This window comes from Dasypus novemcinctus, chromosome 24 (genome assembly GCF_030445035.2).
Source record: "Dasypus novemcinctus isolate mDasNov1 chromosome 24, mDasNov1.1.hap2, whole genome shotgun sequence".
Classification (NCBI taxonomy): domain Eukaryota; kingdom Metazoa; phylum Chordata; class Mammalia; order Cingulata; family Dasypodidae; genus Dasypus; species Dasypus novemcinctus.
The window spans coordinates 62,850,564-62,868,977 of NC_080696.1; the positions used below are offsets into that span (position 1 = coordinate 62,850,564).

Below are 18,414 nucleotides of genomic sequence, written 5' to 3' on the forward strand. Positions count from 1 at the left end.
ATTAAACGGCAGGCTTCCCAGTTCAGACCCCAGAGGCAGGAGGTGGAAGCCTCAAAGTATAATGTGCTAACTGCTGTGATTTGTAAACAAATATTTTGAAAGAATTTTAATGATAAAAACATGTATATACATTTTAATCACCATAATTACATATCCATATTTACAAACACTATTTCAAAGGTAACCATATATCTGTTTGTTTGCTTATTTGTGTGTTTGTTTCACAGCAGGGGCTAACTATAGCAAACTCTGATGTTTCCTTGTGATAGGAGGTCACTGCTTACTTCCAGGTATGGGCCTGTGTTTCATGCAGAGCAAAGCAGAAGGGCCCAAGGTCCTAGGGGAAAGCTTTGGAAAGCTTCCCTGAGGTTTTCTAGCCTCCTTTGGTAGCTCTCACTGTCTAGCTAGAGCCGGTTGTAGGGAATGGAAGAAGAGTATTTTAGAAGGGTATGAAGCATCCCTGGGGTTCTGTTGACAAGAGAGAAGGAAGAATGGCCATGGAGAGTTAATTCCTACATTCATAGTCCTGGCCCAGTGAGTGTACCATTTTACCCCCAGAGGTCATAATTTATTTTTATTTATGGATTGATTACAGATTATTTTTTAAAAAAATAACCTTTCTTACATGAAAAGGGAGTTAATTAAACATATTTATGTAATTAAGTAGTCCAAAATGAGGAGTCCACAAACTTTTTCTGTAAAAGACCAGAAAGTAAATTTTTCCACCTTTTGCTGGCGGTCCCATCTGCGTTGTGGTGCTCAAGCCTTAGTCGGGGAGTGACATCAGCCACAGGCAACTTGTACATGTCTGGGCCTGGCTGTTTCCCAATAAAGCTTGATTTACCCGAATTGGCAGAGGCCTGGGTTTGGCCTGTGGGCTAGTCTGCTCATCCCTGGTCCAGTTAATTTGCAGATGTGACAAAATTGCGAAGGCTTAATACTTGGTGGTTGGCAGATGTAGAAAATTCATGGTGGTTGTATGAGGACATCCAAAGTTTAGGAAATAGCTAAAAGTTTAGACGCTTATGCTAAAATGTCTCTCTTACTCATAGCACTAAATATGACAAAATTTCAGGTTCTCATACAGATGGAAAATAACAGTGGATTATTAAAGACATGTAAAGTGTATTTCTCACATCTGCTCTAGTGTGTTCCCTCTTGTTGCTGTGCTCTCCTCAACATAGGCGCCTAGTTGCTTCTCCAGAGACCTGCATTCCAGCTGGCAGAAAGGAGAAAAGGGGAAGGAGCAGGAGCCCACCTTCCCTGCAAGGGCACCACCCAGAAGTTGCATCTTCCACTTCCTCTTATGTCTCTTGGGACAGAACTTAGTTATCCAGGCATATGTAGCTGCAAGGAAATCTGGGAAATGTAGTTTTTAGCAAAGCAGCCATGTGCCATGGCACAAAATGAGGTTCTTATTATGGAGAAAAAGGACAAGAAATAGGGAGGAACTCAAATGCTCTGCCACAGGGGACTGGGGACATTGACAGGGTGAAAGCAGTCCAAAATTTTTCCCTTTAAAGAAAATGTTCAGTTAATATTCATGCTAGTAATGCTATTTTCTAGGTCCTTTTCCTTGAAGAGGTCTCCCTCTATGCCTAGGCCATGGGCCTCTCCTAGCAGTAATAAAACTGATTTGCCATTTTTCACTCCCCAGCACAGTAAAAAAAAATTACATGCAAGACTTTGAAATCCTAGTTAGAGGAAAAAAGTAAGCGATACCACTTCAAGAGCCTTCTACTAAACACCCATGTCCGCGTGTCCGGGTCTGGGGAAGCGTGTCTCTCTCTAAGTTCTTCTGTGTTCAAACGCTTTGGGGTTCAAAGCTCCCCAATCCCCACCGTAGTAAAACAAGGTCTCTAAGCAACCCCAGGGATGCAGCTGGCGGTGCTGGTTTCCACTGGCACCCGCTGAAGAAAACTCAAATCATGTGGTGAGCTGCAGTGATGACAGTCATAAAAACACCTTGCTGTTATTTACGCCCGACGAGGCGGGAGACTCCGGCATAACTCCACGAGAAGGCCCCGTTCTGTGGGTCTGCTTTACGGATCTTTCCAAGTATACCTTCCTCGTCTCCCAGGGAGAGCTCAGGGACGTATCCACACACCCCTAGAGAAAATTTATGGTGTATGTGACAGAGAAGCCCCCGAGCCTGGACTGACTGACAACCGGGGAGGCTCTCGCTCCGGTTTGTGGGAACCGGGCTGGGGATTATGGGCGCTTCTAATTCTTTTCTTCTTCAAATTACCTTCAGATGTAGGGTGCACCGCCTTCCAAACTCAGTTAGCCTTTAAGAATAACTGCCCCTTTAACAGGAAAAAACCCCCACACAAAACCTTGATGAATGCAAATTGACATTAAGTGGAGTTTTTAAAAAACCAGTCAGGGTTTTTAAATATGATTATAATCAGTGGGAATAGTGGAGTAGAGTTAAATCATCATGAATCTCGTTCACGGGGATGGGAGGGAAGAGCTGCTGGGAATTAATCAGAAAGGGAGATTTTTGGTGAAGCCCGTCCAACTGTGAATTCCCTGTGGTGTCCTCGCTCGTTCTGGGACCCCCGAGGTGGCGGGCACTGAGTTCCCCCTTTAATGAGTCCCCCAGTCTCTATAAGCACATTAAAAAAGGGGGAGAAGTCTCTGGGGGGGGGGGGGCTGGGGGATTCTGTTTGAGATTTTGAGGTGTGAGGTGGAAAAGCAGGAGTCAGGCTAGTTTTCATTTATTTTCCAACAGAAATTTATTGAGCACCTACTGTGTGCTACGTACAGGAAAATCCTGTGGTAAACAGGACAGACAAGGTCCCTGACACCTGGAGCTGACAGTCTGGCTGCAGGAAGATGGGCTCCAAGCCGTGAACAAGCAGATGAGAACCGAGCAATGTCCGTGAGGGTGAGAAAGCCTCCCGGGAACTGAGCCCACGTGTCCTGGAGCTCTGTGTCCCAGATTTGTGCCGAATGCTTGTGCTGTCAGCTCATTTAATCCTCCTAGCCACCCTTGGAGGAAGCACGAGAATTTCTCCCAAATGGTAGATGAGGAAATTGAGGCATAGAGGAGAGATCTGCCCCAAGTCACAAAATATGCTTGTAACCCCTGCGGCCTGCCTCCAGAGTCCAAGTCCTTGGTGGTTGTGTGATGCCACCTCTGCGCAGAGGTGGGATGAGACCGTTTTCTTTGCAACCCTGAGGAAGAGGATTATGTGATGGAGAGTGCTGGTTCCCGGTGAAGATGGAACCACATCCTCATCCGCGAGAAGAGGAGCCAGGGCTGAGGGATGGTGGAGACAGCAGGGCAAAGGTCCTGGGGTTGGAGTGGCATGAGGCCAGAGTGATGAGAACCTGGCCAGGGAGGGTGAGTGGGGCCAGGTCTCATGGGCTTTGCTGGCCAGAACAAGGGGTCGGATTCCAGAGCTCTGAAGAATGTTAAGCAAGGAAGGAAGACAACCCAATTCAGTTCAAATAACTAGGAAGAGACTCTGGTTGGCAGATGGCAGCAGGGCCAGGCACGGCCAGGTGGGAGATGCTGCAGGAGCTCGGCCAAGAGAGGGGAGGGGGTCTCCTGTGACCAGCTGCCCATGTACTCATCCCACCCCCCTGTCGCTGTGCTCATGGTACCTTGCTTTATTTTTCTGTAGCTCTTACTGTTAGCTCAAATGATCTCTTTCATGCATATGTTTTCTCGTTTATCCTGTCTCCTGCACCAGAGGTTACCCTCCCTGTGTGATGTGTCCCTTGTGCCTTGGACAATGCCGGGTGCAGAGGAGATGCTCAGGAAATTGTCATGGAACATTCAGCTAATGTTCTCTACAATGTCCTGGGCTTGCTGGCTCTCAGTTTCCTGGTCCAGACAGAACCTAGGACCATGGCTGCACAGCTGGGCTCACCCAAGCGAGTGGCTTTGCACCTCAAAGTCACCATCTCACCATGAGTGTTCCCCAGCACTGGCCTCTTGTACCCTCCTGGCAATGTGAGAAAGATTCAAGAATCAAGCACCCAGTGGCTTTGCCAGAATGAAGGGAAATTCAGCCCTATCTCTTTCCCCAATGGGCAAGAGGAGAGCCCCCAAACCAAGAAGCAAACCCAAACAAAGACCCCCAAGCACGTCAGGAAAGAGCCAAATATTTAAATTGTACCAAAGCCAAGGCTGTCAGAAATGGTAATGTCCAGTGGGAGAAGAGCAAGGCAGATAGCCTGCCATACCCTCTCTCTGTCAGAGAACATCAAATTCCATCAATGCTGAGACACCATGCCCCCCTCTGGAGACTGTGGCCTTGTACAAGGTTTGCTTATCAGACATAAGTTCCTCCTCAGTTTCATCCCAAAGACATGGTAGGAATCAGGCAGAGGACCTTGAAGAATTCTCTCAAGCCCCTTCCAATTTTCCCGAGGATCGAAATGGACACTTGTGCACATTGTGTGCCCACCTTTGAGGAGTGTGTGTGTCCAACTTCTTCTCACCTCACCTTCTGAGAAACTACCCTGCTCTGACAGGAATTCTGCTTCCTCTGCTGAGGTGCCCTGTTCTCCCACAGGCATCCTCGGCCGCTCCTTGTTCTGAGGCGTCTCCTCACTCACCTGTCCAGATCTCCTCTGATGCACAATGTGGTTAATATTTCTGGAATGAAGTTAACCCAGGGCTCTGTCATAGCTTCTATGTTGACTCAGCTTACTACAGTCTTCCCCTAAACCAAAACATGACTGGAAAAGCAATATATGTATTTTTTATTTTTCTTGAAAATAAATTATATGTATTGCATTAGAATCCTCATTGAGAAAATATACCCTGAATCTGTAATCAGAGGAGAGATGTTACCTATAAAAAATAAAGAACCAAAGGGTACATTTCCATACTGAAACCAATTTTAAATTTTATTATTTTCCCCGTACTATTTCGTTGACGCCCATCTCCTCTCCCTGTATTTATTAACTAGTGGGCACAGCTTTCTCCCCCTTGGAGAGCCTTGATAATAATGGAGCGCACCCAGATTCTCTTCCAGCAAGTATAAGGCGGGGGATGTTCATTATGGAAAATGGATAGCCTTGGTTCTTCATGTATAGGGAGAAATATTTCTGAGGCAAATAGACTGATAATTTTTTTAAGATAGAATTTTCGAAGGTTGTTTTTGCATAATGAGGTTGAAAATGTCTCGAATTGACAGGAAGGATATAGGATACTAATTTTTTTATCCTGACCACTTGTCAATTCCCCTACTTTCTCTCTCTGGCTTGAGGCCTCCTGAATCCTTCTGAGGTTCCTTATAAGTTCATTCCTCCTCTGGGCCTGTCAGCCGTCCCTCCACAGGCAGAAGGCTTTTCTGAGGAGGCTGAATTTTTTTCCTCACAGTGAGCATGGAAGCCAAGGTCTGCCCCTTACCCAGCCAGCCTGACATTTGGACCAAACATTCCCTCTAGTTCTTCTCTCACCTCAGCCAGGTACAGGAGGAGAAATGAACATAAAAGGATCTTCCTGCATTGCTTGCTTTCTCCCTTCAAGGAGCTCTTTTCTTGGGGGTTGATTCCTCTCCTCAGGATGGGCAGCCATTTTCTTGTGAACATTTTGCCATCAGATCAACAGGAAAAAGGTGTTTCTGGTGGAAAAGAGTCAACTCTTGTCCTTTTGTGAAGCACATGCCAATTACAAACTTAAGCAAAAGAGCAAAGATTTGAATTCTTTCGTTCCTTCCAGCTCCAAAGGAGAAGAAAAGGGGCATATCCTACTTTATCCCCTCCCCCTTAAAAAAATTCTTGAGGGAGAACTTATGGATGTAACAAAAATCTGATTTAGAAAACGTACCCAAATCTGCAATCCCTGCAGTGGTTTCAGAACTATGGGGTGTGCTTCTATGAAATACCCATTTCCAGCCCATTTCTGCCCTTCTCAGCCTCTCTCTCACTCTTGCTTGTATTAGAGGCTAACTGAGGTTTTCACCCCAAAAGAAGTTCGTCCTAATGGACAATCCTTACCAGTCTTTCTAGTGGCTAGAGGTTAGGCGACCTTTCGGGGAAGAAAATGGACGGCCCCACGTTTCATGTATATGGGTGTGGGAGAACTATTTCTGAGATCAAATAGATGAATATTTTTTTCAAAATAGACTTTCTGAAGGTTGTTTTTGTGTAGTATTTAAAATTTCTTTAAAAAACCATGGAAGGGCTGTGGGATGCTGGCTCCCATTACTGCCCGGTCCGTGGCCCGTGGGCCTTCTCTCCTGAATTTTTGTGGAATCCCCCATGAGGGCTGCCACAGGGCCTGAGTGACCCTCGAAGGCAGGGCTGCCCCAGCCCCCCAATGGGAGTTTGTTGATAGTGATGTCTCATCACAAAGCCATCGAGGCCCTACCTTGACCCTCCGGTAACAGCAGGTGGTACCTGGAGCCACGAAAGGAAGAGGGGCTGCTCTCCTGAAATTCATGAAGACTTCCAAGCTCAGTCAGCCCCAGGCAGCCTCCCTGTGTGCTATCTTAAGGTCAGATTTAACAAAGAGAAGTCCGGGGTGCCCACTTAAATTTCAGATAAAAAAAGAATTTTTTTTTTTTTTAGTATTTTGTGTCCCCAATATTATACAGGACATACTTACACTACAAAATATTTGTTGTTTACCTGAAATTCGAATTTAACTGAGTGTCTAGTATTTTCACTGCTGACCTTTCCCTGTGGCACAGCCGTGGAAACCTCACTGGGGGCTGCATGTGCTTGCACGCTTACCCTTGGCCGGTCAGGTTGGGGGGTGCCTGACTATCCCTGCTATTCTGGGCCCTTCTTCCAATACAGCTGATTACTGGACTGTTTGTCATTCGGGCACTGCATTGATGGCTTTTGTGCAGGTCCCCCAAGCTGGGCGCCCTGACCCCCGGTTTCCCCTGGCATCAGTCCATTGGGATCTCTCTCAGCTTCTCTTGGTGTCTCCACACTGCGAGGCGTTTCCTTTGCAGCCTGAGGCCCCTCAGCTTGGATCCCCACGGAGGGGAGATGGGGTGGAGACAGGGGCAGCGTCCAGGTCTTCACCCATTCCTTCACCAGTAACTAAAGGTCACATTCACTTTCTTTCTTTTCATTTTCAAAGCTAGGGGGAAAAAAAAAAAAGTCAGAGGGCTAATTTTCTTTTCTCTTTGAAATTTGTGAGGGGAAAAGCATCAAAGCTGTGCCACTCTGGCTTAGAAAATACACTCAGAAGCCGTAATCAGTGGAGATATACCATCTTCTGTACAGGGTGCATTTCTACACTAAAACCTATTTTAGATTTTATTATCTTCCTCATGCTATTGCACCTCCGCTCGTCTTCTCCCCTTGTATTTATTAGAAGCTGGGTATGGATTTCTTTCCCTGAGAGAACTTTCATAATAATGAAGGATATTTGACAGTCGCTCACAGTGAGCGCAGGATTGGAGGATATTCTGTGAGGAAAATGGATAGCCTTGTTTTCCTCTGTCTGAGAGAAATATTTGACGTAGTATAACCTAATAATTTCTCAAAATAGAAGTTCTGAAGGTTGCTTTTGCACAGAGAAGTTGAAAACTCCTTGAAGTCACAGAAAGGCTGGGGGCTTTTGTAATTCGTAGGAGTTCATTCTCTGACCAGCTGTTGGTTTTCTTTCCCGGCGTGCAGCATCCCTGGGGGTTTAAGCCCCTTCACGTTTTTCTTCTGCTTCTCCACACGAGGGTTAAAGCCCCCCCCCACTCTGTCAGATCATGGATTTCCTTTCCTCAATTGCTTTAGAATAGCAAAACAGACTTCCTTTGTGGGTGGTGTAGTAAAAATCTTCAGGAGAGGTGTAAAGATTTTTCAGATGTCTGAAGGAGTAGGCTTTCTAGAAAGTTCTAATAGGTAAATTGCTGTTGTTGTTTTTTTTTTAAGATCTAGAAATCATATTTCCCAATTAGTTTGGTAGGTTTAAAAGATATTTCTAGGACAGTATTCTTTCTTTTTAAAATTCTCTTTCCTTAATTTTGGGTCTACAACCCTACCTGTATTTTCAGTTAAATATTTAGTTTTGTGGGTAACTGAGCTGTTAAATTTCCAATGCATTTTAAACAGGCTGATTAAGTTTAAAGGAAGATAAAGGGTGCTGCTGAGTCTAAGAGTTTCAGAAATTAAAAAAAAAAATCTCATAATTCAAGTGTCACATCATAATGATAGAATTTCTAAAGCTGATAGGACAAAAGAATAACTTCATGGAATTTTGTAAGAATTTGGTCCATCTCCTCCCATGGTCACTCTTTTCCCCCTTGTTTACCATGTGTCTCAGCTTCCAAGTTACAAGTGACCTTGGAGTTAAAGTCTCCTTGCTCTCTTCATAGCAGAGAAGAGCTAGATCTTGAGATTTTATTCCCTACTCTGGTCTGAAAGAATTCATGGCTGCCCCCATTATTTTTTTATGAGAATCCATAGAAACCATGTAGAGCCTTTTGCTAAAAACACCACTTGAGTTCATTGCTACAGAATTGCAGTTAGGGAAGTACTCTTTCTTTTGAGGTGGAAATCTTGAGAAAAGAGGAAGCCAAGTAAAAGGATTTCAATGACAGCATAGTCCACTCAGCTGAGTTTCTTTCATTATTGAGAAAACCACAGTATAATAATCTACTCAAGTTCTTGAGGAAATTTTGGTAAGAAAGTTTTAAAAGAGTATTTTGGGAAGCCTTTATCCTTTTACCTTTATGTCAGTCCCGATGCTCTTAGAAGAGAATTTAAGAAATAATTTTGAATTCTGTGCCTGAGCAAGATTTTATGCTACTGAAATATTTTAAATTGGCTCTTCCACTCTCCTATCGTTTAGAGGAAAACCTGAGTAGAAGAAGGTTTTCAGTTTTCCAAACACTTGACTTTCATCTATGTCACAAAAAAGGAAAGAGAACTCCAATGGAAGTTCTGTAGTGAGAAAAACAATATTATTCCGGTATCATGTAAGATAGAATATCTAACCAGGTATGAAATCAGAAGAGCGTCTCTCTCCTTTTTTCTGGTTTTTGTGTTCAATTAGCTTTTACTAGTCTGTAACTTAGGTTTAAGACAACAGCTAGATTCTCTCTCACATTTATCTTTTCACAGAGATGGCAGAGAAAGTATTCTTGCTTTCCTAAGGTGATTGGAAAACCAAAATTGGTGAGAACACCTTCAATATTTTCTTTCTCTTTTCTGTTTCTAGTTTGACATGATCCCATTTTTTCTTCTATCAGGATTAATGAGGGAGAGAAGGGAAGCTTTTCTTTCCAGATATTATCGATGAAATGGGTCAATTTCTTCTTTTTTAAAAAAGCGATTTTATTGACACATATAAACCATACAATCTATCTAAAATGTGCAATCAGTGGTTTTTAGTATAATCACAGTGTTGTGCCTTTATCACCACAAAAAATTTTAGAACAGGGAGTGGATGTGGCTTAAGTGGTTGAGCACCTGCTTCCCACATGGGAGGCCCTGGTTCGGTTCCCAGTGCCTCCTGATAAAGCAAAAACAAACAACAAGCAAAACAATAGAAAAAAATAACTCAGGGAAGTGGATGGGGCTCAGTGGTTGAGTGCCAGCTTCCCACATCCAAGCTCCTGTATTCATCCCTGGCCACTAGTACCTGAAAAAAGAAAAAGAAAAACTCCACATCACTTAGCTGTCACCTCTCAATCCCTCCATCCTCCCCCCAGCCCTACAGAACCACTAATCTAATTCCATCTTTATAAATTGATTTATGTTTACATTTTATATAAATGGAATCATAAATATATAGTACTTTGTGTCTGTTTTCTTTCACTTAGCATAATGGGTTGTGGGGTTTTTTGCCTGATATTAAAATCTTGTAACATTAATATACATTTCTTCAGTTTCAAAGAAAAAGCCTTACATATGCAATATTACCCATATTCATATTTCACATGGGGTTTTGCTATGCTCTACAGTTTTTAGTTTTTAGTTTTTCAGTTTTTAGTTTTACAGTTTTTAGTTTTCCTTCTAGTAATGTAGATCTTAGACTTTCCCTTTCAACCACTGTCATACCCATATAATAGCACTGCTGGTAACAAACACTATCATGTGCTTTCACCATTTCTATTCATTTCCAAAGATTTACAAACTTTTTTACCATTTCTGCAAGAATAATCCTCAGCTTTCCATTCTCTAACTTCATTCTATGTTCTGGTGACCTATATTCTAGTAATCAACTCCATGAGTCTATATAACGTATTTAGTTCATAATAGCATGATCATACAGTATTTGTCCTTTTGTGTCTGGCTTGCTTCACTCAACATAACATCCATGTTGTCATATGCTTCATGACTTCATTTCTTCTTATAGCTGTGTAATATTCCATCATGTGTATACACCATGGTTTATCCATTCATTGGTTATGGACTCCTGGGTTTTTTCTTCATGAATAATGTCACTACGAGCATTGATGTGCAGATGACTGTTCGCATCACTGCTCTCAGTTCTTCTGGGTATATACCTAGTAGTGGTATTGCTGGGTCATGTGGCAGATCTATATCCAACTTTCTTAGGAACTGCCAAACAGTCCTCCACAGTTGCTATACCATTCTACATTCCTACTACAAGTGAATAAATGTTCCTATCTCTCTACATCCTCTCCAACACTTGTAGTTTTCTGACTTTTTAATAGTGGCCCTTCTAATAGGTGTGAAATGATATCTCATTATAGCTTTGATTTACATTTCCCTACTCACTAGTGATGTTGAACATTTTTCATGTGTTTTTTCACCATTTGTATTTCTTCTTTGGAAAAATGTCTACTCAAGTCTTTTTCCATTTTTTGAACAGTCTTTTTATTGTTGAGTTGTAACATCTCTTTATATATCACGAATATTAAACCCTTATCGGATATGTGATTTCCAAATATTTTCTCCCATTGAGTAGACTCCCTTTTCACTCTTTTGACAAAGTCTTTCGAGTTGCAAAAAAAGTTTAATTTTGAGGAGGTCCCATTTTCTATTTTTTCTTTTATTGTGTGTGCTTTTGATGTAAGGTCCCAAAAACCACCACCTACTACAAGATCTTTAAGATGTTTTCCTACATTTTCTCCTAGGAGTTTCATGGTCCTGGCTTTTGTATTTAGGTCTTTCATTTGTTTTCAGTTGATTCTTGCATAGGGAGTGAGTCAGGCATCCTCTTTCATTCTTTCGGTTATGGATATCTGTTCACCCAGCACCATTTGTTACAAGACTGTTTTGTCCCAGTAATGTGGACTTGGTAGGTTTGTAAAAAACCAGTTGACTGTATAGGTGAGGGTTTATTTCTGGACTCTCAATCCTATTCCACTGATCAATGTGTTTATCTTTATGCCAGTACAATGTTGTTTTGACCACTGTAGCTTTGTAATATGTTTCAAGGTCAGGCAGTGCATTTCCTCCCATATTGCTCTTCTTTTATAGGATGCTTTTGACTATTCAGGCATACTTTCACTTCTAAATAAATTTGGTAATTGCCTTTTCTATTTCTGTAAAGTAAACTGTTGGAATTTTTATTGGTATTACATTGATCTATAAATCAGTTTGAGTAGGATTGACATCTTTATGACATTTAATCTTCAATTTTCATGAACATGGAATGTCTTTTCATTTGTTCAGGTCTTCTTTGATTTCTTTTAGCATTGATTTGTAGTTTTCTGAATATAGGTCCTGTACATGTTTGGTTAAATTTATTCATAGGTATTTGAGTGTTTTTGTTGTTATTGTAATGGATCCCCCCCCCCCCCATTTCCTCCTCAGATTGTTCAATACTAGTGTACAGAAACATTACTGATTTTTGCATATTGATCTTGTATCCTAACACTTTGTTGAACATTTTTATTAGCTCAAGTAGCTTTGTTTAGACATTTCAGAATTTTCTAAATATAGAATCATGTCATCTGCAAATATTGAGAGTTTTACTTCCCCTTTTCCTATTTGGATGTCCTTTTTTTCTTTTCTAATTGCTCTACCTGGAACTTCTAGCACAATATTGAATAACCGTGGTGACAGTGGACATCCTTGTCTTGTTCCTGATCTTAGAGGGAAAGTTTTCAACCTTTACTGATTAAGTACTATGTTGGCTGTGGGTTTTTCATATATGCCCTTTATCATATTGAGGAATTTCCTTCTATTCCTATCTTTAGAAGTGTTTTTTTTTTTTTTTTTTTTTTAATCAAGACAGGATGCTGGAGTTTGTCAAATGCCTTTTCTGCATTGATTGAGATGGTCATGGTTTTTATCCTTTCAGTTTGTTAATATGGTGTATTATGATCCCTTTTCTTTCTGTGGGGTCAGTTGTAACTTCCCCTCTTATATTTCTGATTTTATTTATTTGCATCTTTTCTCTTTTTTCTTTGTTGGTATAGCTAAGGGTTTGTCAATTTTATTGATCCTCTCATAGAATCAGCTTTTGGCTTTGTTGATTTTTTCTATTTTTTTGGTTTTCAATTTCATTTTTTTTCTTCTCTAATCTTTGTTCTTTCTTTCTGCTTCCTTTTGGATTGGTTTGCTGTTCTTGTTCTAGTTTCTCCAGTTGTTCAGTTAGATCTTTGATTTTAGCTCTTTATTCTTTTTAAACATAAATTTCTCCCTCAGCACTGTCTTCACTGTATCCCATAAGTTTTGATATGTTGTGCTCTCATTTTCATTTGTCTCACTGTATTTACTAATTTCTCTTACAATTTCTTCTTTGTCCCACTGATTGTTTAGGAGTCTGTTGTATAGTTTCCACACATTTGCAAATTTTGCCCTTTCCCATCTATTATTAATTTCCAGTTTCATTTCATTATGATCTGAGAAATTACTTTGTATAAATTCAATATTTTTATATTTATTGAGACCTGCCTTGTGACCCAACATGTGGTCTTTCCTGGAGAAAGATCCATGAGCACTTGTGAAGAATGTATAATTCAGTGATTTCAGATGCAACATTCTGTATATGTCTGTTAGGTCTAGCTCAGTTATCATATTGTTCAAGTTCTCTGTTTCCTTGTTGATGTTCTGTCTATTTGTTCTATCTTATGATTTGAGTGTTGTGTTGAAGTCTCCAACTATTATTGTAGAGATGTCTATTTCTCCCTTCAGTTTTGCCAGAGTTTGCCTCATGTATTTTGGGGCACACCAGTTAGATGCATAGATATTTATGACTGTTATTTCTTCCGGGTGGATTGTCCCTTTTGTTAATATATAATGGCCTTCTGTATCTCTTATAACTTTTTTTTTTCATTTAAAGTCTGTTTTGTCCAGTGTGAGAGTAGCTACCCCTGCTCTTTTTTGGTTACTGTTTGCATGGAGTAACTTTTTCTAACCTTTTACTTGCAGCCAGTTTGCATCCCTGGGTCTAAGATGAGTCTCTTGTAGGCAGCATATGGATAGCTCATGCTGTTTTAATCTACTCTGTCAGCCTAAGTCTTTTTATGGGAGCATGTAATCTATTCACATTCAGTGATATTACTATAAATTCATTATTTACTTCTACCATTTTATTCTTTGACTTTCATATATCACATTTTATTTTTGTCTGTCTTTTTGCTCTTTTGGTTAGCCTTTCTGCTAGACTTGCCTTCTACATTCTCCTCCAAGCCTCTCTCTCCTGCATAGGTGGACTCATTTTTATGAACTCTCTTACTTTCTGTTTATTTGTGAACATTTAAAACTCACCTTCATATTTGAAGGACAATTTTGCTGGATAAAGAATTCTTAGGTGACAATTTTTCTCTTTTAGTATCCTAATTATATCATAGCACTATCTTCTTGCCTCCATGTTGTCTCATGTGAAATCCACAAAGTTTTGCTGGGTGTCCCTGGTATGTGATCATTTGTTTCTCCCTTGCTGCTCTCAGAATTTTTTCTTTACCTTTAGTGTTTACTATTCTGAGTAGTATGGGTCTTGGAGTAGGTCTATTCAGATTTATTCTGATTGGGACATGCTGTGCTTCTTGGATATATAAACTCATTTCTTTCATGAGAGTTGGGAAATTTTCAGCCATTATTTCCTCAAATACTCTTTCTGCCCCTTTCCCCTTCTCTTTACTTTCTGGAAGTCCCAGAATATATACGTTGCTGTACTTTGTGTTGTCATTCAACAGCCTGAGCCCCTGTCAATTTTTTCCATTCTTTTCTCTCTCTGTTTTACTGTCTTCAATTTCAGCTGTTTTGTCTTCTATATCACTTATTCTTTCTTCTATCATTTCAAGTCTGCTGTTATATATTTATATGTTTTTTTAAAATCTCACCTGTTGTGTTTTTCATTCCCATAAGCTCTGTTATTTTTCTATTCAGGTTCTCAAATTCTTCTTTATGCTTGCTCAGTGTCTTCTTGATGTCCTTTATCTCTTTAGCCATATTGTTTTTCCATTCATTAATTTGGTTTTGGAGATTTGTTTGAACATTGTGGATTAGTTATCTCAAATCCAGTGTCACATCTCGGGCTTTGATATATTCCTTTGCTTGAGCCATTTCTTCCATTTTCTTGGTATGGCTTGTAATTTTTTGCTAAAGTTTAGGCATCTGATTATGATGGTGAGTTTACTTGGATGCTCAATTTCTCTCTTTCATAGAGATTTAGTGGCTTTTGGTTTAACCTATTCTATGTCTTTAGGATTGTCCCTGTTAGTTGCTCAAATCTGGGCCATGGGCCCAGTAATGGTTTATAAACCCATTTCCAAGGGCCTTGGGGAGTAATGCTATAAAGGCCAGAAAAATCCTCTCTTACTTATTTATTTTAATTTCCTTGCATACACTTCCTGCACGCACGCAGATGTCTTCAGCAGATGTCTGAGTTCAAATCCTGGTCAGAGTGTGTTCACTGCAACACTGACTAGAACAGTGTGACAGAGGATCCTGTTTCAAGGCTAATCAGAGCCTTGCAGATCAAACTTTCTGAGAAGTTGTTCTCCAACCTTTGCTGGCAGCCCCTTTCTTTCTTTGGAGGGTCGGATCTCTTTAGTCTCATATTGTCTCCCAAGGTAAACAATGGTGTGGCCCCATCCAGCCTGTAAGAGCTTGTGGAACACAGCAGACCAAATTTGTTGGCCAAAAGCTGAATCAGCCTTAGGCTGCATCCTTCTCTCTCCTGATTCCTGGGGAGGTGGATCCCTGCAGTCCCCTGTCCATAGTTGATAGCCCAAGGCTGGAGAATTCAAAATTGTCTGCTTTAGGGTGGGAGAAGGGTGCTGATGGCTGCAGTTGTAGTTTCTACTCATGGTTGTTCTGTCAAGATTTATTCCTGTGTCACTCTTTCTTCTGGGTGTTGTCCAGCCTTTCCCTGGTGTCCTAAACCCTAGAACATTTTTTCCAGGCCATTTTTGCTATTTTTCTGGGAGAGAAGTGAGTTCCATGTCTTTCTAATTCACCATCTTCCCAGAAACTCTCAATTTCTTCTTTTTAAGGATGCAAATCTTGAGGAAAAATGAGCTTGCTCAATACCTCAATTATATTTCAAGAAATAGACTGTCTTTCACATACTCATTTAATAATGAGAAACATTGAAAGTAATTCAAAGAGTAAATACTCTTGATTCAATTTTGGCACTATAGATTTCAAATGGTATTTTCAATCGTTTATTTTTTCTCTTCATCACATGTCCCCATTTGCTTTCTAAAATTTAAATAAGTGCTTGTGGTTTGGATACAAACTTCTAACTTTAAGAATGATTTCATACATGACTTTCGACTCAACATCTCTCTGAGAGGGAAAGCTTCTCAAATGGATTGCCTCTAATCAAAGGAAATAGAAAAGAAATGAGAATAACTGAGAAAAGTAGTTCTAAAATAAAGCACATGATTCCTTAGAAGAGACAAACTTTTCAGAAAATTACATTAAGATAGAGAAATACCCTGGGATGTAGCTAGATTTTGATAAATACATTTTTTAAAAAATGCGTTTTTACGTTCCTCTGATGGGTCTTCCAACCACTTCTCTCTGAGGAACCGAGTTGAGGCATCACCTCCAACTTGACCCTCCTTGGGTGGTTGTGTGAGGTGGCATGTCAGTGATTCCTCAGGTGGGTCACTTCTGACATTCATCTTATGAGGTATCTATCCCTGAAGTATGATTCTTAACCCATCTCCTTTGTGATATTCACCACAATACCAATCATTATATAATGATTTTCTAATTTTCTTCCTTAGCTACATTGTATACCACCTTAGCTATTATACTTGAGCTTCTTAAATTATTAATAACAAACTTGTATTTAATTCCAGCACAAGGGGGAGAGGGCACTTTGATTCTTTCTCTTTGTCTCATTTATTTTCCTTATCACTGTAATCTCTTGTTTTGAATTCTGTACATGACTAAGTTTTTAAGTGACTGAAAATTTTTAATTGAATTTTTTCTCCACTAACATAGTTTAGGGAAAATTCCTCTGAGATTAAAGCTATCAAAGCAGCTGTCTTTCATTAAAAAAAAAATAAGTAAAAAGAACTGCTCTGACAGGTACTTTCTGAGGTAAAAGATTTCCCTAATTGTGCTTAAGTGGTAGAATAGCTAAATATTATGTGAGAATGGTGATGTAATTCTCTGAAATTAAGTAGATTAGATTTTTTTTTTCTTTTTAGCCTTTCAGGTTTCATTAGTTGCCATTAGGGGAACTTGGAGAGGTCAAGGTGGGGAGCAGAATCTCCCTTGGCATTTCTTGTGCCTTGCTCTCTCTGTCACAAATCACCTCACAATGTTTTCCCAAGGAAAAACAAAATGGCAGCCTGAATTCCAGGGTTCTCTCATCCACTAATGCCCTCCCTGCTTCTCTGACTAGAGCTAATGGTTCTGTACCATTATTTTTCCTGTCAGAATTAATAGGGAAATATTCTTTTCCTAAAGCCATTAGTTAAGTAATATTGCTTACAGAATTGCTGAAACAGGATAACACCTCCTTCTCCAGGGTGTAAATCTTAAGAAATGATGAGGCAATTGCTTAAATAAAGCAATTAGATTCCAAAGCCTGAACTTTTTCTCTGCAATTTTCATTTAGAGTTAGAAAAGTTTGAGAGTAATGATCCATAAAATAGACGTTCTTGATTCAATTTTGGCACTAAAGAATTCAAATAATATTGACAATTTTCTTTCTTCATTTAGTCTGCCTTCTTCCTCACAATTTTTATCCTCTCTTTATTTTAGGATATTCTCTTATTGTTTGGGTGTGATTAAACATTTAATTTATCAAAAGACTTTAAGCATACTTTCCCAGTAACTTTTTTTTTTTTTAAGAAAATGGTGAGCAAAGAGTTCTTAAACTGATTGCCATTCATCTAAGAAAGAGGAGAAATGAGAACCACGGAGAAAAGTGGTTTCTGAAAAAAGAGATTCGAGAATGATTACCCAGAAGAGGGCAAAACTTTAAAAAAATGAGGACAGTACAGAAATACTCTTGATATGGTTTGAGAGGGATAAACATACTTGTCTCTTCCTTTCATGAGTCAACTTTTCTCTGCCCGAGAAACTAAACTTCAGTTCCAGGTATGTGAGGACTTGCCTCCCCTTGTAGGGGTCTCTTCTTGGGTGACTCCCAGCACACCCTGCATGTGCAGTCAGGGGTATTCCTCCTTATTTTCCACCTGAATTTTAGAACCAATATTATTTACCTTATTTTTCTTGCAAGCTAGTAGAGCGATTACCAAGCTTGTTGCAACAAAGAAAGTAACACAGGCATGTTCAAGGACAGCCTGGCAATTCCCAACCCCAGCCCCCCAGAAGGCCCCAGAGTTAGGCTGTGGCACAGCGTCGCAGACCTTTCCCAGGTGCAAACAGATGTGGACAGGCTCAGAGCACATGCGGTAATCCACAGCTCTTTTCTTCTCAGTATGTCTTGTACATACCTAACTCTAGGCCAGTACCAGTAGATTGTTTTAATAGTGGTATAAAATCCCATAGTATGGATGTACCATGATTTATTTCATCAGCTCTTTCCCTGGTGGAGGACATGCATGTCAATTCCTGTGGTTTCCCCGCTGCAATCATTGCTGAAAGCATTCTGGCTCAGTTTCCCATTTCTAGTTTCCTAATATCCAGTGACTCCTGGATAGTAGCTACTACCTGTTTACTTATCAGAAGCAGATTTTTTCCCCCTATAAACCTTTTTTACCTGTATTTTTCTTTTCAACTTTTCTTCCACCAAAGAGCAGAGACGGGGTCATCCTAAAGCTTTGTCACTAGCTCCCGTGTACCTGAGCTTCTTAAATAATGACTCACAAACTAGCCCCTCATTGGGCCATCTCAGGCCAGAGATCTGTTGGTTAGCATAGCACTTTTTAAAAAAGAAATTAGTTAATTCCATGTTTGAAAACATAAAGTCTGAATTCCCAGGTTCTCTTGAGAAATCGATGATCTGGCCAACTGAACCCTCTGTTCTCCACGGCCACAGTCGGCTGGAGCCAAGGGTCAGCTACCCCTTGGGGTTGGGCCTACTCCCCACTTTTCTATGTCCCCCCCCACCCGCTTCGGCTCCCCTCATTTGTGTCAGCTACCTTG

At 40.5% G+C, this 18,414-nt stretch overlaps 1 protein-coding gene across 1 annotated transcript in view; it reads left to right on the forward strand.

The window, feature by feature from the left end:
• The window catches only part of ZNF831 (zinc finger protein 831), a 74,328-nt gene that overhangs the window by 42,021 nt on the left and 13,893 nt on the right, over positions 1 to 18,414 (forward strand). The gene's annotated exons all lie outside the window — the stretch shown is intronic.